General features: G+C 57.2%; 1 long non-coding RNA gene across 1 annotated transcript; it reads right to left on the bottom strand.

Annotated features, from left to right (window-relative positions):
- Positions 1-3,590: 3,590 nt before the first annotated feature.
- On the bottom strand, positions 3,591-6,234 carry LOC125116152 (uncharacterized). The gene is made up of 3 exons (XR_007132258.1): positions 5,830-6,234; positions 4,277-4,329; positions 3,591-3,960 (listed from the first exon to the last, which is right to left on the bottom strand). It is a non-coding gene; the product is annotated as an uncharacterized LOC125116152 (long non-coding RNA).
- Between the last annotated feature and the right edge of the window lie 2,357 nt (positions 6,235-8,591).

The following is an 8,591-nucleotide window of genomic DNA, read 5'->3' as shown; positions in this document are numbered from 1 at the left end:
CACCTGGAATGCCCGAAATCGCACACACGCCGGCCCCTCTTGTTAAGACATGAAAGGTTCTAACGAATACAAAAAGGAAGGAAAAGTCATCCAGGAGGGGAAACAAGCCAAGAGTCGCCAGGCATTAATGCCTAATCACCAATTAGCGCGAGCCGTCCGTGTGGACGTGCGGAGGAGCGGCTGGAGCCGGGCGAGGCGGGTGGGACACGCCAGAAGAAAGACAGGCGAGGATAAAAGCCGAAGCCATCGGAATCGGAATCCCACCTGCTCCAAGTTTGCCCAGGGCCCACCCTGTTCTTCTAGGCACACGGGCCGGCTTTGCAAACGACTGGCGCGCCAAACATTTCCAACATCAAAATATTTGTAACGAGCCACCTCCGCAAGCTTCTCCTGGGAGATCTGCCTTTGGTTAAGGAATTCCGAGCCCAGGAAAGCAGTGGGAAACCCTGCAGTAAGTGGGCTTGTTAAGATCAGTTGGCAGCGTCCCAGCAGAGGCTTCTCAACAGTCGACGAGAATTACTAAGCATCATTGCAAAGGGCGTGGAGTGAATCCAGGAACCCACAAGGAAGGGAGCAGGGAGTTAATTGGCATCGTGCGAGCAAGGACGGAACCGGGACCTGCCGTGAAGCATCACTGACCGCAAGGGCTCAGCAGAAATCTGAGCCATGTGTCCTGGTCTCGATTATCAGTTCCTGGGGGCCCCTGGGCAACCTCGGTGAGGGCAGTGAGGGGGACTCCTGTCCGCGGCTCTTTGGCAGCTCAGCTCTGAGGGCATCTGGGAGGGCTTCCGAGACCGAATCAGAGGCGTTGCTGCAGAGGACAGCAGGGTCGGGGGTGAGCGTGAGGATGACGCTGGCATCTGGACCTTGCATGCTTTCCAGGGAGGATGAGGTGCTCCCTGGAACCCAGGGCTGCTCTGGGGGGATGGCCCCCACTGGGCAGAGCAGTGAGGAGCAGGCCGTGCAGGAAGACCCTTTGGGAGCCTCTAATCCCCTCGTGCTTTTGCGCCTGGACCTGCCTTCCTGGAAAGACGCCCGAGGGAGGCGTCTCTTTCGCTCAGCAGAGGCAGGACCTGGCCATCTCAAGAGCGCAAGGGCTGGTCATTCTGGACTCCACTTCTCAAGGGTTGGCTGTGCCCCTGCCATGCCTGCCAAGGAGAGGGCTCTGCCCGGCCACGTGACTGCTTGGGTCTCCTGTGCCACAGCTGGCTCGGGCGGCAGCTCCTGGAGAGCAGCACTGATCGGGATCCGGTGCTTGGTATCACTCCCTCGCAGCCCCTGGAGTGGACGTGCACCCTGCAGGCTGGCACAGGCTATGCCAGCTTCTCTCCTTGAGCCGACGGGATGCAGCCTCTGGTCCTGATTCTCCCCAGAAAGTCCTCACCTCACCACTGGAGGGGGTGGGGTAGTTCATTGATGAAAAGAGAACAAAAGCCCAAGTGAGGGGTGGCCTTTAGGGTAAGCAGGTGGCCACAGAGGATCCGTGTTATTTTCCTAGGGCCACACAGGACACAGAGAGTGCTGACCTAGAAGAGGCTGCCTTATCCACCCGGGTTCCCTAGCAGGCCTGGGCGTGCCATTTCCCTTCTCCGCCACTGACGCGCTGATAGAAAACAATCACCTGGAAAAACGTGGACCCTGAGACCCTCGAGGTACACGTGGGCCAAGTTTAGGTCCTACGTGTCATTGATCGCCTCCCCAAATACCAAGCCAGGCAGACTTCAGCCGGTTCTGGGATGCAGACGTGACCGGCTTGTATATTTCCAGCAAGGTGACTCCTCCATGAGGCACGGCCAGCCCCGAGCCCCAGTAGCCACAGGCTGTCCTTGCCCCGTGACTGCCGAGGCTGCTGGCCACTTCTCCCACTCATCGGCTGGCCCCCCAGGCCGTGGCTTAACAAGCCCCAGTAGCAGTGACGGGAGGGGGTTTTGTCTTCCCTCTGCAAAGGACCAGAAACTGATAGAAACAGTCAAGCCCACCCGTATCCAGCACCACACGGGAATGAGTCGGCCCAAGGTCATGACCCACGTAGGAGATTATGGTGCGACACCCGTCAGCGCCAGGCCCCTCCCAGCACTGCAACACCACCTGGCTCTCAGACCATTTTGACCCTCCCCCTTTTAAAGCTCTAAGTCCCTAAAATTGTAACCCACCCAAGAGGAGCTTACTCATGGTCTAAGCATTTCTAATTGTTTTATATACGAAGAGACACTGAAATGATTGTCTAAAGGAAAAATACTACAGAAGGGAGAATTCACATTACACCTTTCAGACTTTGGGGTTAGGGCTAGAGTTAGAGTTTAGGCTGGAGTTATATGTAATCTATAAAGAAAGAGGGGGGCTCTCTTTAAATCCTTACTCTGGGATGAACAGATAATGACTGTTTTCTGGGGGGCAAGGATTATTTTATTTATCCTAAGGGGAAGGAAGGTCACAGAGGGGGGCAGCCTTGATGCAGCCAGGGCTGGACCAGGGGGGCTGTGCTGCTCCCTCCTCTTCATTTGACCCTCTGCCCTGAGCCCCGAGGATATCAAAGACACCGGAATGGCAGACACGAACAGACAGACAGACCCCAGCTCTCTTGGCTCACCGTCTCCCTGGGGAGACAGAAAACAAGCAGATAAATAGGAAAATGCACATCTCATGGCAGAGCAGCAGGGAGAGACAGACAGCAGTGAAGAAGGGGTTCCCTGGGGCAAGGGGGAGGAACTTTAATCGCAGTGATAACTGGGGGAAGGTCCTCCATCTCTCAGAGCCTTTATACACGGTTCGAGACCTCTAGCAGCTCCGTCTCCATGTGTTGGGACCACTGAGCGGTGGCGGGGGATGGAGCAGCAGGGCAGCAGGTGTCCAGCTCAGGAGAGACCTTCAGTAGGATGGTACCTATGGCGTTCAGATCTGCAGAACTGTCCAGGGTATAGCGCACAATTTGGAATCCACCTCACCCTTTGCACCATCTCACCAGACCCACCCACCCAACACCCTGGAGCTCAAGGAGCCTTAAGACACCCAACATAGGATGCCAGAGCTGAAGCTTCTGGCTCATGCGTGGACGTGGTCAGCCAGTGATTCAAGTAGGCGATCAACTATTCGTCCTAAAGATGTACATTAAACACCGCAGGTCAGTTAGGGGACAATCAGTCCAAGTCCAAATCCGTACTATGTTGGAGGTACTTGGGGACAAAGACTGAAATACAACGTGATGACCAGTGAGCCCAGGGAGGCAGCGTGTCAGATAAAGAGCACTTCCTTTTGTCTGGGGAGTCCATGGAAAATTATCCGCCCCTCCCCCCCAAAAAAAGGCGATACCAGACTTGGGTTTTAAAGAATGAAGAAGAGTTTTTCAGGCCAAGAAGAAATGGAAACTCATTCCGTGAAGGGAGAAGAGCAGGTGCAAAGCCACAGAGGAGGGGACAGACCCGGAATGTCCAAGCAGGGCCACGTTTTTCCGTGTGGCCAGAAGGTGGGGATGTGGGCGGGAAGGACCCAAGAGAAGGTCTGAGAAGGATGTTGGAGGTTCTGTGGTGCCACACGGGGGCCTGCCGGAGCCAGTCCTGCTTCCCATAAAGACCCTCGACAGGGAGGTGGGTGGGAGGCCATTGCAACAGTCCAGAGATAAGATGTGAGGCCTACCTCGAGGCAGCGCAGTGGAGTCAGGGGAGGTGGGGGGAGGGGGGCTGGAGAAGCAGGAAGGTTGACTCTGAGACCCTGCCTCACGCCGGAAGTGCTTCGTTTTCTATCCCTATGATATATACCACATCCCCGTAAAACCAGCAGCTTAAAAATACACACCTTTACTCTCTCACAGTTTCAGTGGGTCACGAGTCCAGACCCAGCAGTTAAGCTGCCTGGGCCCCAGGAGGCTGCAGGCAAGGAGTTCTCATCTGGTGGTGTGACTGGGGAACCACCAGCTTCCTTGTTGGTTGGATTGAATCCTTGGCAGGATTCAGCTCCTTGGGGCTGGAAAACGGGGTTTCAGGAGGCTGCCCATCATTTCTGGAAGCGCCCCTAGGAATGCATCATGCAAGGACCCCCACAGAACCTCTCGATTCCTCCCAGCCAATGGGGTGACAGAAGTTCCGGAAGATTGGCGTTACAACCTTAGGTCCCAGAACCGTGGTGTCACCACCTTCCCATCACCTTGGCTGCAGTCTGGGGTTGGAAGGAAGCCACAGCCCCCCACCCACACTGCAGGGCCCTGGGGCCAGGGATGGTGGGGCCAGGGATGGCAGGGCCACATCAGAGCCTGTCCACCAAGGGAAGGCCACCAACTCACCGATGATGTGGGGCAGACGCCGGGCATCACCAGACAGAAGCATCGCTCTTGTTCTAAGTGGCGAGATGGAGAGCAGAGAGGGAGCAGAGGGTCCAGAGATGACAGGTGGGAGGAGGGGGCTGGGAGGGGCCGAGGGAGGCCCGCGTGTGGCCACAGCCGCCTGGGCAGGGGCGGCTCTCCCCCGACCCCAGATACCCTCCAACCACAGATACAAGTGGTCTCCTGCCAGGAACCAAGCGGGAGAGTGATCCACGCGGCTGCTGAAACACACCGCGCACTGCCTGACTCCACGGATGGGAAATGTCCAGAAAAGACAAACCCATGGAGACAGGAAGCAGATGAGGGTGTGCCTGGGGCTGGGGTGGGAGCGGGAGGGACTGCCAAGCCGCCCGAGGGCTCTTCTGGGGTGGATGGAAAGTCCTAAATGTTGGATTGTGATGATGGTTGCACAACCTGATAAATCCACTAAAAATCCCTGACGTGGAAACTGAAAATGCATGCATTTCATGGTGTCTCATTCGTAGCTCAGCACAACTGCTGGAAAAACCCAGCTGCTACAACAGACCCTGTGCAGGCGGGGCAGGGGACACAAGGCGGCTGTACCACCAGGTGGGTGGGTGATGCTCTGCCCACAGGGACACAGGCCTGTGCTCCTCCCAGGAAATGCTGAGAGGATGGGGCTGATGCGGCCCTGGGGGCCCCCATTTCCAGAAAGAGCCGCACTGGATGAAATGCCCCTCAGAGCAGCACCTGTGTCCCCATGTAACCAGCAGCCCCAGCACCGTCCCTGCCCCAAGAGAGCCACGCACACAAAGTCCCTCACAAGGACACCACTGCTGCCGTGGAGCCATGTCCCCAGGCAACCACGCCCTGCTGGAAGGTCAGCCCCGACCTGGGCCACCCCGATCAAGCGGGGGCTCGTCCTGTTCCTGGCACTGTCTGAGCTTGCAACCATCCTGTGTTAAACCCGCCAAACAAGTGCCGCGCCCAGATGGTCCCCCAGATTAAATGTCCAGGAGGTGGGGCCACATCTGCCTCCCCACTGCCCCCCCAACCACCACTGCTGCCCCCTCACCGTCCCCTCCACCGTCTCGTAAGGTGCCTTTGCCCTCCGCAGACCAGCTCCCATCTCCAGGCTCCAGTCGGCCAGGAGAACCCGTTCACGCAGCACTTGAAATCAGAAACTTGACCTTGCCCCCAGTGCAAGGAAGAGGCCGTGAGCAGGGGAAGAGGATGAGCCACAGCTTGTCCTACCATCTGATGCTCGCGTAGCCTTAGTGCCCCAGCGTGCTGCGGATGTTTGCAATGCGTATGTAACATCTTTTACCGTGTTGACTGCTCCTTGCCAGACCGGAACGGCTGCCCCCATTGCACTGATGAGCAGACCCAGGCTCCGAACCCAGCCCCTCCAGACACGGGCCCACAAGGCCATCTCCAACCAGGATCCCCCAGGGCCGCCCCCCCTCCTCCGCCACAGCCAGGGCACCTGTCCACATGCACATGTGAGACATGTCCCCCACCACAGCCAGCTGACACCTCCGGGTCCCACCAACCTGCTCAATAAGCCGCTGCCGCCAGCACAGAGAGCGTTGCCACCTTCCGACGTGATCGGCACTCTTCTAACACGCTCCGTGCACCTGTGTCTAGGATTAGAAACAAGTCAGAGCAAGTTGCAAAGCAAACTAAAGGCAGGTTTACAGCTACACGCTCCTGCCAAAGGGGTTTAAGTGGGGCCCAGCCTTCCGAGTCCCAGGGGCGGATGGCGGCAGCTTGGGACTGATGGCTGGGAACTGAATGCCCCCCTCTCCGACCTGGAGGGGGCCTGGCCCAGCTCATCCAGGGCCCTGATGCGTGGCATGAGAAGCCTGGGCCCCACCACGCCGCGTGACCTGCTCAAGGTGACCTGAGGCGTCGCGGAGGCCACGTGGGCCCCAGGCCGGTGCGTCCACTGCTCTACATCTGCCTGATTCACTTGTGGCTGAAGGCGGAGCTGTTTTGCAGACACCTGACAAAAGTCGTTTCCAACTAAGTTCTGTGGAGTCCTTACACATGACCTGTGTACTTTCTCGCCTGGAATTTGATATCTTGGGAAACCTGCCAAGGACCAGCCACCAGGGAGCGTGAGCATGTAAACGGGAACAGGAGAATCAGAGCGGGGAGCTGCTGGCGCTCACCCCAGGCCGCAGGAGTGTCTCGCCCCGAGCTGGGGACAGGGCCTTGCAATGTCCTTCAGGGTCCCCACATGGCCCAGGACGGAGCTCTGCAGCACTGGCACGGCCCTGCCCCGGGAGGCGGCGGGCCCCACGCGTGGACGGCACTGGCTTGGCTGAGGAGCTCCCGTCCGGTCCCACAGAGGCCATCTCTGGCCCTGCGGTCACCTCTGTAAGTTGTTTCTCATGTTGTTTCAGAAGCAAATTTTCTAAACTCATCCATCAGTCAAACTGTGTCCAGAGTGATATTAACAGCAATTATCATTGTCAAAGCTCTTTAATCTTTTTCTGAAGGATGGCTTAATGTATTACACCATAATGGATCGGCATGAGGTCACTGGAAACCACAGGATACGTGTAAAATGACAATAAGATACGAGATGAGGCCTCACCCAGAGTCTAGGACCTACCTACAGCTTGCAACGAGCCTCGCTTCCTCTCTCGTTTATCCCTGCATCCCTTCCACACACCCTCAGGGGCCCTTGCAAGTTCTGGACCCCGGCAGGTGTACCTGCTGGTGCCAGAGATTCGCGTTTAGGGTTGGTGTTTGTCGCTCAGCGTGCCTGGTGATCCCTGGTGAGCTACAAGCCCCCCTCCTACCCTCTACACCTTCTAGAAGAAAGCTTGGCACTTTCCTGGGCAGGGGCGAGGGGTCCTCTCTGCCCACACACAGGAAGGGACCCAGGGAGCCCCCAGCAGAGAGGAGGGCAGGAAATGGTCCAGAGGCAGGTGGGAAGATTCCCCCCACCCCGCACCCGAATCCACAGAGGCCAGCTCAGGAGGCCAGACCAGGAGGGAGAGGGCCCTGCCCCGGGGCCTGCAGGCGAAGAGATGGGGCTGGCTCCAGGACCCAAGGAGCCCCGCCTTGTGTCCCGGCTTGGCGTCTGCTGGTCGAGGGGAAGGAGGGCCGGGAGGGCCCGCCCAGCTGAGAGGGAGAACAGGGGGACATGTCCACACTGGCCTGTCCACGTGCTGCCTGGCTGACTCCCCGCTTCCCCTCCCGGGCCCTCTGTGGCTGGCTTTCTTGAGTAAACCTTCCCATCAGAAAACAGCACCATCATAAAGTCATTTCTACGAGGGAGTTCATTTACCACGGTCCAGCCCAGACTCAAAGCCCAAGGAGACCCCGCGCTGAGCCTCAGCTCAGATCCAGAGCGTGGGCAAGATCACAGACCCGGCCCTCCCCAGCTTCCCCGAATTAATTTATTCCACGTACAATCTTCTCCTGGTCTAGAGGGAATCCAGTTTCGTGGAGGTCCTCTTAGCAGAGGATTTATCAAACCAGAGTATATGCGTGGTATGAACATCAGATCCATTATCTAAGCTGTTGGTTTTAGTCGAAATGTCAAGAAATGATTTAGTATAAAATCCGCCACAAAAGCATTTATTAAAAAATCTTTTGCTGCTCCTCATCTACAAACATTTCCTACCCCGCATACAAATGTCAGCGGTTCAGCCTAATATACTTCTTCATTTATTTACTGTTCCTTCCTGCTGGAGAAAAGCCAACGTCGCCGTCCCTGGCCGACTGCAGCTCATCACACGTTGGAGACCACTTCTGGCCCCCAACCCCCATGTCAACCAATCCATCTTATTGGGGTGCTGTTCAATATTAAGGTCATGCCTTGTTTGGGGAGTGGGGCCCTCGTCACACAGAGCTTTTACTTCAAGAGGCAAGTTGATCAGTGTGTCACCAGGACTTTCCATGCTGAGTCGACCCAACCGAAGGATGTCAGATGCGCTTTCCTGCAGACATAGAAGGTGTAAAAAACTGACACCACCCCCGCTCGTCCCCTGCCTCAGTCCCCAGACCCTGGCGAGGCCCCCATGATCTCATTTTGTGTGGACCGAATTCTCAAAGCAAAGCCGGTTCCCAGGGACCCACAGAACCCGGCCTGGGATCGGCTCCCTCCCTCGAAGACGAGAACGTGGGGGCCTTGCCAGAGGGCTGTGTAGCCTGTCGAGGTCACACAGCTGGTTGGTGACAGCATCGGCCCTACAACCCTGGATTCATGGTTTTAGATTAAACGTGTGTCATTTGGCCCCGCGGCGGGGGAGGGAGCGGGGATTCCAACAGCAGAGAGCGCGGCCAAAATAAGCAAACA

The sequence above is a fragment of the Phacochoerus africanus genome, chromosome 15 (genome assembly GCF_016906955.1).
Source record: "Phacochoerus africanus isolate WHEZ1 chromosome 15, ROS_Pafr_v1, whole genome shotgun sequence".
Taxonomy (NCBI): Eukaryota; Metazoa; Chordata; class Mammalia; order Artiodactyla; family Suidae; genus Phacochoerus; species Phacochoerus africanus.
The sequence above is the reverse complement of the archived record's forward strand: the minus strand, read 5'-3'. Positions and strand labels throughout refer to the sequence as shown.